At 41.9% G+C, this 15,236-nt stretch overlaps 1 protein-coding gene and 1 non-coding gene across 2 annotated transcripts in view; both read left to right on the forward strand.

The window, feature by feature from the left end:
* Window positions 1–15,236, forward strand: part of clmpb (CXADR like membrane protein b) — a 129,771-nt gene that overhangs the window by 67,231 nt on the left and 47,304 nt on the right. The gene's annotated exons all lie outside the window — the stretch shown is intronic.
* Window positions 440–631, forward strand: LOC119263755. The gene has a single exon (XR_005130495.1). It is a non-coding gene; the product is annotated as a U2 spliceosomal RNA (small nuclear RNA).

Genomic DNA, 15,236 nt, shown 5'->3' on the forward strand with positions numbered 1-15,236 from the left:
CGGTGTTGAGGGGTGGCAAGAGGCATAGAGCAGAAATAGCAGGAAAAGCCGCCGAGGGTCTTTTTCCTCGTGGGGGTTTTAAAAGGTTTACTTGTTAAACAGCATCTTACATGATGTTACGGAAAGAATGTATGAAAGTTGAAGTCAAGCTTTCTTCTTCGTTTGTATTAGTATCCACTTCAGAACTGGATATAATGCAACACTTAATATACTTTGCAGCAATAGCTTGTCGATGTTCATTTTGTTCTGAACAGCATAAATTAGTAGCGAGAACTGATAGTTTGTCCTGTGGTTTGATACATTGCTTACTCATTCGTTGTGTGCATAGATCACTTTTCATGTTGTGTACATTTTGTTCTCTGGGTTTTTGATATCCTAGTATCTCTTATAGCATAAAAGCCTGTTTATTTACGTATCTCCTTAGATGAGGTTGTGCTGAATCTTGGTGTGTATTATACAGTACAGATACAGTGTAGTATCTGTTCTTATCAGTTTAATGTCTGATACGTCCTCTGTACGAGGACTACATATTAAATTGATTTTTAGAACAGGGAGTTGGAAGAGGAGTTTGCTCCGTCCACTCCACGCATCAACCTGGTATTGCAGTACCTCCTGGATTTTTTGGCCAGTCGTGGACTGGAGGTTAGGGAACCAGCCTTGCGACCATAAGGTTACCAGTTTGATCCCCTGAGCCAAGAGCCTGTGACTGAGGTGCCCTTGAGCAAGACACCTAACCCCCAACTGCTTCTCGGGCAAGTGTGCTCACTACCACCTAGTGTGTGTCTTCTAGTGTGTATGTGGTGTTTCACTGCACACATGGGTCAAATGCAGAGGTGAGATTTCCCCGTTGTGGGACTAATAAGGGCCTCTTAATCTTAATACTGCACAAAAGTCTTAAGCAGGGAAAAAAGTGTTTATCTCAGCAGCAACTGTACTTTTGCCAGGCGAAACACTTAACAGCATTAGAATAATTAAACTTAAATATATTAAAATGCAATGATTTTTGGTTTTAACGGTTACTGACATGATGCTTAGAAGAAGTGAAGACTTTCTCCCTCCAGCCATTTGCTGCATACTTGATTTAATTCAATGATGGATTGTTTGGCCAAACTAGCAAATGCTGAGCTTCCACAAGGTTTGGAAATTAAGCTAACATACTTGCACGCCTAAGAAGAACAACGCATTCTTTATATGGAAGCACTAAAATGAAAATCATTGGTTGAAACCTAAACCCAATTTCAGTATATTCTCGACTGAAAACTGAATAAAGCTGTTCACATAAAATGAACTTCTTTAATACTTTTACTTTTAGTGATTACAGCATGTGCCTCTCATTGTCATCCAGGGCAGAACTTTTTTATGTTTAATTTCGAACTACTGGATTTTTTTATGTATTTATAAATAATTTTATATAATTAATTTTATTATTTTTTGTTTTTATTGTTTTTTTTTTTTTTTTTTTTTTTACATTGTGGTTTCTTGAACAGTGGCTACAGATAGCATTATCTTCTTGTGCTAGCAAGACTTTCTTTTCTGCTGTTTTGCTGTTTTCTGTTGATCAAATAGGATATCCTGATTTCACGAGGTATCCAGGTACAAACCTGTAGTGCAGAAGTCTTTGGGTGCTGAGTCTCTCAGTTCTCAACATGAACAGAAAATATAAACTGCTTTCCATCGTAGAAACAGTGAAATAATCCCTTACAGTCAACATTTCTCTGTTGATCTCCTACTGCGCCAGCTGTAGAAAGGGACATGACTGTACCGTCTGGCACAAGAATGAAAAGGAGCAAAGTTTTTTAATCACTGTTTTTCATTTTTTATTCAAATAATTTACTAAGTCTGTGATGTTTGATGGGGTGGTCCTGTTTTCGTCAGCATACCTTTTCTAACCTTTATGGTGGCTTTAGCAGCCCAGGATTCACAGACCAATCGCGTGGCTTCTATATATCACACATGACAGTACTCAGCCAATCAGATCTGTGCATTACGATGAGCACTCAGACTCGAGGCGAGAAACGGCAGTCAGAGAAGAAAGCGAGAGGGAAGTTATTTCACATGACATGCTCTAAAAAGATAAAACTGACATTTTGTTGAAATATCACTGAATTGCACTTTATTTGATTTGAAATTACTAGACTACTTAAGTAAACAGTATATGGCACTGAGTCATGATGCAAGTTAGACATTATGATGTTCTGGACCCTTTGCTTGAGGATATTTTCTCTAACTGGAACTTAGTGAATTTTAATTACAGACTCCTGCACTAGACAAAGGCATAAACAATTGGAAGGGCTTAAGCGAAAAGGTTACCAAATTATAGTACCAAAAAAAGTTTCTTTGACTTTTAAAAGATTCTTTCTTTTCATGGAGAAGAAGCATTAAAATATTCTTTGTTTTCATGGTTCTGTATGTTACCATTGCCTTTACTAAAGAGCTTTGAATAAACTGGTAGGTGTGCAAGGGTTAAGGATTAAGTGGTTGGTGGGTAAACTGATACCTAGCTTAGTACGTCCAGCTAGTAACTTCATTTAGTAGTTAGGTGAGTTAAGTACCTCAAGATTAAGTACCTCAAGACCTCAGTGGTTCCCAAACGTGGTCTTGGAGGACCTCCCCCACTGTGCAATCCAGCTAATCCCCTTATTAACAACCCCTTCATGAGTTGATGTGGTTGTGTTTTGGCAGGAAAACGCAAAAATATGCAGGAGGGCAGGTGACACCATGCAGGTGACAGCCCCCCCCACCACCACCATAAGAGCAACTCCAACTGCCACATCCACGGTCTCCTTGAATGGCATGACATCACGCTGCCTAAGAGAAGCCCAAGGCTGCACTGATATCAGCGATGATAGGGTTATGGAGAAACTCTTCTCTAGAAACATGCAAACCTTATTATCTCTAACTCGCATCGTCATTTTGATGCACTTCAAATCTGATTTCCTCCCCTGAAACAGACATTTCCTCTCTTGGAGTAGAGCTGGGATATTATTATTTATTTGTTAGTGCTCTAAAATGGTGGAGAGACAGGAGAGAGAAGAGAGAGAGAGAAATTGCCTCTCTGAGCAATTGGAGTGTACCGCAGCTTTTCTGGGAGGAGGTTATTCTTTAACCTCTGTGTTGGATTCGGCAGCCAAATGCCCGTCATTAATCTTCAGACAAAGCCCTTGCATCAGCAGAAACAGAGCCTTAGCAGGGAAGAAGGGACTGTGCCCAAACAGTGGGCTTTTTTTTTTTTTTTTTAAATTTCGTTGGATGGTGAAACACCAACACCACCCCACCACCACCACCACCACCCCCCAGCCCCCCCGCCACCCAACCACTGAAGCAACGGCCAGCCGCTGCACCTTATTTCGTTTTAATTAAGAAGAAAATATTGCCCCCAGGGCTGGTGCATTAGAGACAAAGCACTTAGCATGTCTCGCCTTAAATAAGGTTCCACATTTGGTTGCCAAAAATAAATCCCATTTATTTGGCCCTCCAGGGCAAACTGTTTCATGGCTGAGAGGGGGCCTGCCCTGATTAACGCATCTCTGTTTCTCTCCCTCACTCTCTGTGGCTTTCTTTTCCTCTCCATCACTCTTCTATATCGTTTTCTTCTCTTCCCCATCCCTCACTCCCACTTTGTTTCTTCTCTTTCTGCCTCTCTCGTTCTGACCCAGGAGCCATATTAAACTGGAAGGATATGGCATGGAAATTTACATAACACAATCTTTGAGATTGCAAAGAGGGATAGGAAGATGAGGGCATGACGTAAACCAAAGGATATGTAGATATATAGACAGGGGTCGTGATCTTTTTTTTTTTTTTTCCTTTTCTTTCTTCCTTTTCTTGCCCAGAAGCCAGAATTATAAACATGATCAACAGTAAAATTATCTACCATCGCATACCCTCCACCGACATGCTAACTTGTATTCATTAATAGTTAAGAGCTTCTTTTGGTGGGTGGCGGAGAGAAGATCGCAGAGAAGCAAACATCTGCCTTTCGTTTGATTTATGAGAAGAACATCGCTCGAGCCTCCAGGCCTGCCTGTGGTTCAAAAACGATGTGGGAGATGTGGGATAAAGAAGAGAAGCAGGATCAGGATCCAGTCCAGTTGGCTGATTTAAGGACTAATAATACTTCACATTTGTTGTGGCAAATGCGGTACCAGTTAAACACAGAAACTCGCAGCAGGTAGGGGCATTGGGAGTGCTTCCTCGCAGTCGGCATGATGGGAACCACATGCGTTCCCTTCTTTCGGCATTTATGATACACCACAAAATGCCTTTTCACTTTATATGGGAAGTCTCCAACAGAGTGGACACGCTGCCGACGCACCAGGGGTCCTGGCTGTAGCTCTTGGTTAACACATCTGAGTCCTTTTGGGGGACCTCTCATGCAGTTAGACCTCTGTCTACCAGACCAGTGGTTCCTAATCCTGGTACCCCTGCGTCATGCATTGGTAGTGTCTTTCCTACTTAGGAAAGTCTTCTTAATGGTTGGAATAGATTACAGGGAAGTGATGGAATCAACCAGACAAAGGCTGGAGTCTACAGTTCCAGATGAGTGTTCGTCAGATATACCACACTGAATGAATAATTTGTGTGCACATATACAGTGCAACTGTGGGAGTGTTGCTGGGGAGCGTGAGAGGCTGCAAGGGTCTGCCAGAAGCATGCAAAGGCTTTACTGCATGATGACATTGCTGCAATGTCAAGAGGATGCGGTTGGCAGGCTGGCTGGCCGGCCGGCCGGCCAGAACATTGCAAGCCTACAATGGGAGAAAGAAAAATTGGAATGGGATGCTTGGTATAGAGCAGCTGTACCTCCCCTGAGTAAACAGGCATTTCAGTCACACACACCCAGTTCCAGCCCTAGCCACAGCCCCACCGCCTCCCAGCCAGGCTCCATGCCAGGACACGTGGCAGCCGTAGCTCAGTCCTCCACCAGCCGGCACACTGGGAAAACAAGCTGTCCGCTCTCTGTTTGTTTTGTCATGTCCCCCGGGAATATGCACAAGTCACAATCAGGCACAGCCTTCTTTCTTTGTACTAATTTTAGTGTACAGTTCAGAAACAGGTATAATGTAACACTCTGATCATGCTAGACGCTGCTGCATCTCCACTTTTGAGTGATCAAGATTCTGTGAAACTTTGAGATTGTGCTATTTTTTTCTTCGTTTATGGAATATCTCCTATCCCAGAACTGATTGTACTGAATCTTAGGATTATATATTTAAAGATATTGATAAAAATGACATGATCTTGCAAAGCACAGAGGTATGCAAAAGCAGAAAACAAGTTGTCCACTGATTGTTTTATCTTTTTAATATTTTAAAAAGATATATATTTTTAATAGTTTGGACTCCCCCAATCATACAATACTACCAATGCTAGGAGGGTGAAGGCTAACGCAAGCTTCCTCTGAGACCTGTGAAACCAGCCAACACATCTTTTCGAACTGCCGCTAATGCAACGTCATTGGACAACTCCGACCTCGCGATCTCCTGATAACGGGGGTCAGCGCTTAGACAGTTACACCACTTTGGATCCCCCCACTGTTTGTTTTTAAGTATGTCCTTGGGGGAGGATTAGAGCCAGACATGCACTGTAAGCCTGGATAAGTGGAATTAACTTTTTTTTTAAAAATGAGGAAACCAGTTGCCTTAAAAAAATAAATAAATAAAATAAGTAATGTGTAATGAAAACTTGAGTTTGAACAAATATTATTTTGGTGTCAGGCTAACAAACACGTCATAAATTCGAATTATCTTTGTCTTGAAACTGCAAATGATATGCTTCATTAGGCAACTGGCTTTTTTTCTAATTAAGTGATATTGACCACTTCGCCAAATACTGAAGGGTTGACCTTTACTGTGTGCAGGGTCACTGACGAACACAAAAGCCCACTCATTAGCAAAGAGAACAATAACCTTCACTCTTAGCCAACAACGCAATGTCAGGCAACTGGGTAGAACATATATAAAAAAGCATACACCTGAGGAAAGGCAATTTTGGTGGAATGAAACACACTGATGGTGAGTAAAACAAATGGAAACGAACACTGAATATGCAAATAGAAGGATCAGGGAGCCAATGGGAAAGAAATGTTGTTAACAAAACAAACATGTATCTGTATTTTACAGCCTGTTTAGTTTCACTCAGTTCTACACATTTTTTTCAGCAACTTTAATGAGAATGAAACAATTAAAAACAGAAATGTTGCCATTTTTTTGTGGGGTATCAAAGTTGCCATAGCAACAGACTAAATTAATTCAATTCAGAAATGCAATTTGAGTGTACAAAATCATCAAAAACATTCCCTTAACTCAAAATTGTTGAGCAATATGTGGGATATACTGAGTTTTATGTACAACAGACTTCATTTATTTGAGTGGGATTACAGTGTGGTCCTTGTTGTTTTGTCCAGTCCAGAAGGTCCAGAGTTGCTCAAGCTGTTGTAACATACTGCCAGGGGAACTTTGTTCTGGAAGGCTGGAAAAGGTATAATGTTCTTGACATAACTAACATTTTTGGTAGAATCACATGCTTTGGTAACCGTGTAGATTCCACCCACAACCAGGGGACCCATTTACATGGAACATCATAGATTTTCTTGTCCCTGGAACGAGCTCCATTGCAACGCACGATGTCGACAGAGACGTTCCATTTTTGAGCGCACTCCCAAAAAATGTGCAGTTTGTCCTCGTTCTTCCTGGCAGCATTTCTCCACACGCTTTCCTCCCTCCTGGCCTAGTTTCTCCTCCACTCCGCTGGTTTTCCCCTAAAACCACAATGCAAGGTGACAGCGTCGTCTGAGCACTCTGTTTTTCTCCACTAAATTCTGATTTAATTAAACTCACCAGGGCTCGAGTATGTCTCAAAAGTACGTGTCAGTAGCTGCTGGAAATTAGGGAGTGAAGGGTTTTACAGCTTTCTTTTTTATTTCAGCCATGCAGATGAGAGGAGGACCAAAGAACACAAAGGGAAGAGGGACAGATAGATAAAAAGCAAGAGAGAGAAGGGGAGAGGGAGTGAGTGTGTTCTGGCTTGCTAGCAGGGCTTGAGTGGAGTATGAGAGCCAGAGGCATCAGTCAAAGTGCAGTGGCCAGGCCTGGAACACGAGAGTCTTGGCCTGGCCTTTTAATCAGCCTTTAGGGAGTGAAATATGGGCCTGCCACACCCGTCGCTCCACCGCTTCATTCATCTGGTTTCAATCTCCTCTTCTTTCTTCCCCCGGATGTGCCCACGTGGGCTTTCCTTATCAAGGCCAAGGAAGGGGAGGGGGAGCCAACTTCAGCCAACTCAAAGGAGAAACTACTTCTCTGGAGGAAAACACAAGTTTTTTAGGAGGAAAGGTGGGGTACTGCAGGAATTTCATATGGATGGGAGAGTAGAGTACAGTGGGATGTGGGATGATGATGGATCTCAGTGTCTTATATGGAAATATCTTTAATAATTGCAAAAACTGCAAGTGAGATTGGCCAGAGCGGTTGGTAGGACAGATGGTAAGATGCTTGGTTAATGACCCCCTCTGCTTTAATGGGACAAGTCACTGGTCTTGGCTGTTACGCTGCCCCTCTGTATCACATTGCTGTCAAATCATTGTCCTGTATAAGCCTTAAACAAAAGACGAGAGCTCACCTATGGGAGAAAGGCTGCTGCCAATGTGACTTTCCTGACCAGGGCTAACTGGCTTGCATTTCTTTAACCATGCGTGCCAGTACATTGTCCAGCTGTCTTGTTTCAGGTGACCCTTTCCGATCTGCTTAGCTGGGAGATTAAAAAAGCTCACCAAGATGAGTGGTTCTAAAATGTCAACATGCTACACGCTGCATATTATCGGACAGGGGAGTCAGCGTTCCGTCTGTTTCTAATTAGCCAGTGAAAAGGGCAGCAAGGGCGCTGACTGGTTCTGTTGTTATTCCACCCAGCCTTGCACTGGCAAGGGCCAGCTCCTCACTGCTGACACATAGCAACTCCCTTTGTGTCACCCAGAATGAACCCTCTATAACAAACAGTTCTAGAGACTCTATTGGCTAAAAATGGTTAAAGTTAAATGACTGATAGGCCACGGATTGACCGCTGCTCTTGAGTATGTTACATTCTCAGACAGTGAGGATGATGGGTGGTAAGGGCCCTCGCAGTTATATAACAATATTGAGACTGCAGTCAAAACAAGAGCTGCATGCGCCAGCGGACCCACAGTTGTTTCTGCCCAGCATGAAATCAGACAAGCAGTGTTGAAATGTTCGGATCACACCTATTCCTCAAAAGATGGGTTGTATTTCATGGGTTCTGCCTCAGTTCTTGCCCTGATTCACAGTCAGGGATCAATCTGTGCTGGCTGGGCCTATAGTCTATACATTTTGGAACAGTCTGAGTTGATGGTTGGCACAGAAAATCTACTGTCTGGTCAGTTGAAGAATATGAAATGTTTGATTTTGTTCTACTGAAATCTATATGTAATCTCATGTGTGTGCTGACCACTGACACAAAATCACATTGCTAGATTAAAGTGGCACGAATCTGATTTTTTTGCCCTAATGTGACTCAGATCTGGTGTTTTCTGGGCTGTGTGGACATGGAAATCTGATCTTTTCAAATCTGACCTGATCCACTTTCGTATGCTGTCCTAGATTGGATACGTATCTGATTTGTGGCCATGTGACCTTACTGTGATGCTCAGATCAGAGTTTATGTGCTTTTTTTCCCCACTGGGCATGCGCCATCATTCAGCGTTATGATGGCAGCAACACTGAACAAAAGTTAGAGCCTGTAAATGGTGGAAAAAAAACACTGTACAAGTTTGCGTACCTTTTTGTAATTGGTGTCTCCTAGGAGAGCACATTCTTTGTGTGGGTTCAAAATTGTAGTGATCCCTGGTTGTTTAGCGTGCGGTCCTAATTTTTTTCAGAAAAAGGAAAATCTAGAAAGTGAGATGCCCAGTTTTTTCACAATCTGTTCAGATTAGAGAAGTTAAGTACATCCAACACTTTAGGCACCAGTGGCTGTGCAACTGCTCAGAACAGAATATGAAGCTCGGGGCTTATTTTCAATTTGTAGTAGTTTTACACGTCACCATCCTTTGTATTTACTGGTCCTTTTTATTGCCCCCTTCCATCCTCAATCTCAGGGCCAGAGGTGGGCTTTTAAAACCTCTCGACGATTAAATTACATTCAATAAAAGGTTGGAGCCAAAAGGCAGACTGTATTTCTCATTCACGTCAGTTGTGGGCTATTACGACGCATCCATCACCTGCGGCCGCAGGACTCCGATACATTCCGTGTCACTGCATCGTGCACCTCGTCAGCTGTATTTCCCACCTAATGGGTGTTAAAAAAAAATTGCAGATTGCAGCAAAATGGGACACGCTGCCCAAAAGCTTATTAAGTATTGATCGAGGGATGTCAGTGTACCCGTTTGGCTCCAACAATGAATAGCTCAAAAGATAGAGTAACAAATAGAGATTAGAATCTGTAAGGAGATGAGGGACATGGTTCTCCATTCTGTGTCACAGCTCGGGGGAGAGACAGCTCACAGTGTCAGGTAGAAGTGGAAGGCAGAAAGGTCTGTGTCAGTAATTTGGGCCATTTTTCTCAGGACTAATACATTCAGCTCTTTCGATGAGTCATGGAAAACGTTCGGCCGAAGAGTGTAAGGCTTTTGAGGCATCAGATGGTTTTCTTTTCTCCTTACGCTCTGCACTATTGCTTAGATCAAAAGAACCAGTTTATGTATTTGTAATGCGAAGGGCATTCCACGATCTGGTTTAAACGTGCAAGCACAAAAACTGGTGCATTTGAGAGGTGTGTTGATGCTTCTTGAGTGGCTACGCGTAGACCCCCGCCCCCCCTTGCAAGGTCAGGGATCAAGGGGCAAACTTAACTTCAGGTGCTTGCCAAGGTTAATGCTTATGCTTTACTGCATGTGATGTGTTCTCCACACACTTGTCAGTTTGGAGTTTTGGGTGGGGCTCTTCATCCATGGGATAAAAACAAGCTTCTTATCCATTGGACAACCTCGAGTTCCTTTACAAGGTGCTGGATGGGTTTAGAACATGGGTACCCTATCCTGGTGCTGGAGGTCTACCACCCTGCAGAGTTAAGATCCAACTTATCTGGCACCTCTGAAGGTCTTCTTAACCTAAATCAGATTTGTGAAATTGGGGTTGGAGCTAAATTCTTGGTAGTAGATTTCCAGGACCAGGGTTGCATACCCCTGGTTTATGAAACATGCAGTGTTTGTTCCCACATTTGCCCTCAAAGTTGTCATGGTTATCTGGAGATGTTATCACTGCAAGAAGGCACATGGCCTGCAGGACTAATTGATTCTCTTCTGTATAGCTTTGTGGAGGGTTTGTGACTGAGGTGAGTGTTAGAAGCACAGTGAATCAGCAGGGCTTATTTCAAAGACCAGCTTAACACATGACCACTTGAACTCCACCACTGTAGATGTGTAACCCCGGAACAGTAAACATAAATGACATGACTACAGCAAAGCAATACATTATATGTGACATAAAAAGATGACAGGGAAATTAAGGCATACTATATTTGATATACACCAATCAGGCATAACATTATGACCTCCTTGTTTCTACGCTCATTGTCTATTTCATCAGCTCCACTTATTGTATAGGAGCACTTTGTAGTTCTACAGTTACAGACTGTAGTCCATCTGTTTCTCTGATACTTTATTAGCCCCCTTTTACTCTGTTCTTCAGTCGTCAGCCCATACTGTACAGCAAGAGATGAGCTATTGTCTCTGGCTTTACATCTACAGGGTGGAGCAACAATACAAGTGCATCTAATAGAGTGGACAGTGAGTGGACAGTGTTTAAAACTTGAGCAGCACTGCTGTGTCTGATCCATTCATACCAGCACAACACAAACTAACACACCACCACGTCGGTGTTACTGCACTGCTGAGAATGATCCACCAACCAGAGGGAGGGTCCAGAGGGGTCCTGACCACTGAAGAACAGGGTAAAAGGGGGCTAAGAAAGTATCAGAGAAACAGATGGACTACAGTCTGTAACTGTAGAACTACAAAGTGCAGCTATACAGTAAGTGGAGCTGATAAAATGGGAAATGAGTGTAGAAACAAGGAGGTGGTCATGATGTTATTCCTGATTGGTGTGTATTTAATATATATGAGAGAGAGAGCATTTAATAGCGTAGTGCAGTGGTGCTTAGTTCAACTGTACCTGTGCCTGTTTTAGCTGTGATTCTACAGGGAATCAAGGTGAGTATTTCTCTCTCTCTAGCTCTCACGCTCTCTCACTCTCTCTCTCTCGCACTCTCCTTCTCAAAGGCCATACCATCTGTTTGGATGACAGGGTCAAGCAAAAAAGCTGAACTCAGCTGAGACGTGGACGTTTAAGCGTGTGTATGTGTGCATACCTGTTTGTGTGTTTGAAACACCAGTGCTTTTCCCTTCACGCAAGAAGCCCACCGTTTCCTTCACATTTCACAGAGCACTTTTGCCAGAGAAAATAACCAGTTACATTCACAGTGAAAGCAAATCCTGGAAAACTGGAAGGGTTTTTTCCAGTTTTCCTACAGCACTCAAACAAATGTGATTCGTCCAGCACTGAGGCGGGATTGGACTATTGTTTTCTTTTGACATGTGGAATCACTGAACTATATCTTTCAAATTATGTGTTTGGTATTTCATCACGGCACACACGCGCGCGCACACACACACACACACACACTGATCTGCTCCAAATCACAAATCAGAATCCAAATGGCCCTCTGGATGGATTCCTGCTCTGCACATAAATGGTTGAACCATCAGGAATGGCTTTGGACTGAAGGCCAGAGTGTGCGTGTATGTGTATGAGTGTTTTGCTGGTGGGTCTCTGTGCCCTTTTAACGTCCACACGCCTACGTACAGCCATATTGCACCCGCCCACGCACTCACACTCTCTTTCATGCACACACTTGAGTTAACAGCTTGCCAAAACAAACAGGGTCTCAAACAGAGAAGAGAGGAGCTCTTGTCTCAGGCCAAACCATTGCCTCCTTTCGGTGTCCATTTTTTCAGCTGTGGCCACAGCATTTCAGTAACGTTCACTCAGTCTCTGCTCATTCAGCTCACTGTGGCGTTTTCTTTAGACTTACATCGTTGGCATGACCAGGATCCCCTGTGTTTCAAATATGCCAAACCATATGAAAAAATTGCATTCAATTGATAAAAAAAAAAGACATTGGTCCTTTATTCATTCATCAAATTTACGTACAAAAGACTTCAGATTTGATGTATTTCAATGCTGTGTGTAATATGGTGCACAAGCAGAGATCTGAGCGCAAATGATGACCAACTCAAGTGCGTGAAATCAAGTGCCAGCCCAAAAGTATCTCATTTACATGTCATTTACGCAAAGCACACCCTAACTTTATACTGGTAAAATAATAACTGTTTAGTATATGTGTGTAACTGTATAGTGTGATAATTTACCTAAAGTAAAATATTTAAATGCTATATTATGGCAGTGTGAGTATATGTACTCTGCACTGGCTGTGTATTTCAGTCATTTTTCGTTTGGACAGTGTCAGGAGAGTAAAGCAAAAGCACTGTGTAATGTGTGTTTCACACCAGATGCAATCCACATCCACTTCGCAATGCTCATTTTACACCAGACTCAGCAAAGCCAGTGCAGGTGCTGTTTGTTATCTTTTCAATGTAATGCAAAAGTCTGTGTTGTCCGTTTATTACTCATAAAAACTTTATGTAGATGATGCCTAGCTGCCTTGACTGTTGCAGACTTTCTCACCAGGTTATGTAGCTTTGTGTGTTCACAACGTTAACCTACTCAAGGGATTTCAGTCACCTTGTCAGAGTTTAAACTAGATTTGTCGATTTATTAGCCTGAATTGTATTTTCTAGCATAGACATTGCATTTGTTTACTGTTATTGCAAAAGATGGATCCAAAGTGTTTTTTTTTTTTTTCTTTTTTGCTTCGTGTGTGTTATCGTTGCGGTGCCCCATGACCCGTTCTTCCGTTGTGAAAGACTACATTGATCATTGATTAATATAGGAGCGTATTGGGGGCAGTCGTGGGCTGGAGGTTAGGGAACTGGCCCTGTGACTGGAAGGTTGCCGGTTCGATCCTCAGCACCGACAGTCCATGACTGAGGTGTCCTTGAGCAAGACACCCAACCCCCAACTGCTCCCCAGGTGCCGTGGATAGGGCTCCGGGCAAGTGTGCTCACTTGTGTGTGTGTGTGTGTGTGTGTGTGTGTGTGTGTGTGTGTGTGTGTGTGTGTGTGTGTATGTGTGTATGTGTGTATTCTCTAGTGTGTATGTGGTGTTTCACTTCACGGATGGGTTAAATGCGGAGGTGGAATTTCCCCGTTTGTGGGATTAAAAAAGTATCACTTAACTTATTGCACATCATGCTGCTTAGTTACCGTGTCTGGTGTGAAATGTCTTGAAATTGAATGAAGAATAATTGCAGCATTTGTTTATACCAGCGTTGTCAGGTTGCTAAACTATTACGCCCAAATTAGCATGCACTCCTACCAGACATGAGTCTGATCTTTACAGATCAAAGACGAACAGCAAAACAGTGATGTTTACGTGTGGCTATTTTTCAATCAGATTTGACTATAAACTTTGATTAATAAGGGCAAATATATTTTGCTTACTTACTTGCTCTTATGTCTCAAATAAGTTGATATTCCCCAAACATCCCAACTTACCCCCCAGCTTCTTATTTCAACCTAAATGTTAATATTAGACTACACATTTAAGATTTTTGAATATATCATGTTACAGTTTGAGTAGGATCTGTTTGAAAGTTGTTAGCATGGATGAGATTCCTTATGGATAAGAGCGGACAACAATTTGACCAAATATGCCTGTAAATAAACAGGTCACTGAACAACTTGTTGTTGTTGCCAAAATACTTGAAATACTGTATGAAACATATGGGTCATTCTACAGAAACATCCATTTTGTGTCCCTAGCATTTACACTTAAAAAGCATGTTACAATTTATTCATATTTTAAAATAAAACAAGTTAGTTTAACAATTTCACTCCAACCATCTATTTAGCAATATTCGTTTTTAAATATATCGTATAGAATTCCAAGGACCACAGAAGAGCCCTTCCTCACAGTCAGGTTTAAAGACTGAGGCTATATTTGGAAGAAAGAAAAAAAAAACAGTTTTCTGGTATTTTAATTACAAAAATCTCCTATTTTGAAATAAAAATCACACTGATGACATCACATGACTTCTTTTTACCTATTTTCTGAGGATCTATGAGGAAAGTCGCATGGTGAGTCCACTGTGTCCTTTAGTTCTCAGGAAGTTTCTCATTTAGCTCAAGATTTCATATCAAGCTTTTAGCTGAAGTCAAAAAATGAAACATGTCACTGGTGTTACTTTTCTTATGTGTAACACCAATGAGAACTGGTAACACCCATAAACGAGTATGCTTGTTTTGTCTAGTTTAGAGAACTTAATACATATTTAAGTCATAGAATATAAAAAAAAAGATTTCAAACCTTTAAGTGCGATCAGCTACTGGTTGACTGCTGTGTGTGATGCATATTTATAGGCACTTCAGTGTTTTAATTAATGAAGCATTGCTATTATGCATTTAATCATTAAAGCAAGTGGAGAAATTGGGTAAAAATTAAAAAATTGATATTTGGAAGTGCAGACTGAACCTGTCAATACAGAATGTCTGTATATGAGTGTATATACATGTATTGCTGTGTAATTAGCTTTGTAATAGCAATTGCATTCGCATAATCATGTAATGTGAATTGAATGTGTAGCAGAACAATACTATCTTTAGTATAGAGTTAAGTGCTTCATGGGGTTGACAGATAAGGGAAATTCTACTACAATCTGGCTTGTATATATTACGTCAGGACACCAGCAACACCGCCTCTCTCTCACTCTTATGACTCCTGCCTGCCAGAAAGCTGAATGTCCAGCTCGGGGATTTGGGAAGCGATGGTTAAGTCCCATGAAAGAGCACCTCGTCTGGTGGCAGCTGCTGAACCGTTTTGGAGGTTTTTTTTTTTATCCACTCATCCGATTAGCCTCCAAGAGCCACACAACGCTTGAAGATTCATGGGCATAATTAAAATTTAAATGTCGAGCATTCGTTCTGAAATGACAAATCAGCTTTGAGCGAAAGTGTGGGTGTGGTGCTTTGTGTGTGTGTGGGTGTGTGTGTGTGGATTTGCTGCCTTTTGCTTCTTTTCCATTTTGTCATCAGGCTGTGATGGAAG

The sequence above is a fragment of the Pygocentrus nattereri genome, chromosome 7, assembly GCF_015220715.1.
Source record: "Pygocentrus nattereri isolate fPygNat1 chromosome 7, fPygNat1.pri, whole genome shotgun sequence".
Taxonomy (NCBI): domain Eukaryota; kingdom Metazoa; phylum Chordata; class Actinopteri; order Characiformes; family Serrasalmidae; genus Pygocentrus; species Pygocentrus nattereri.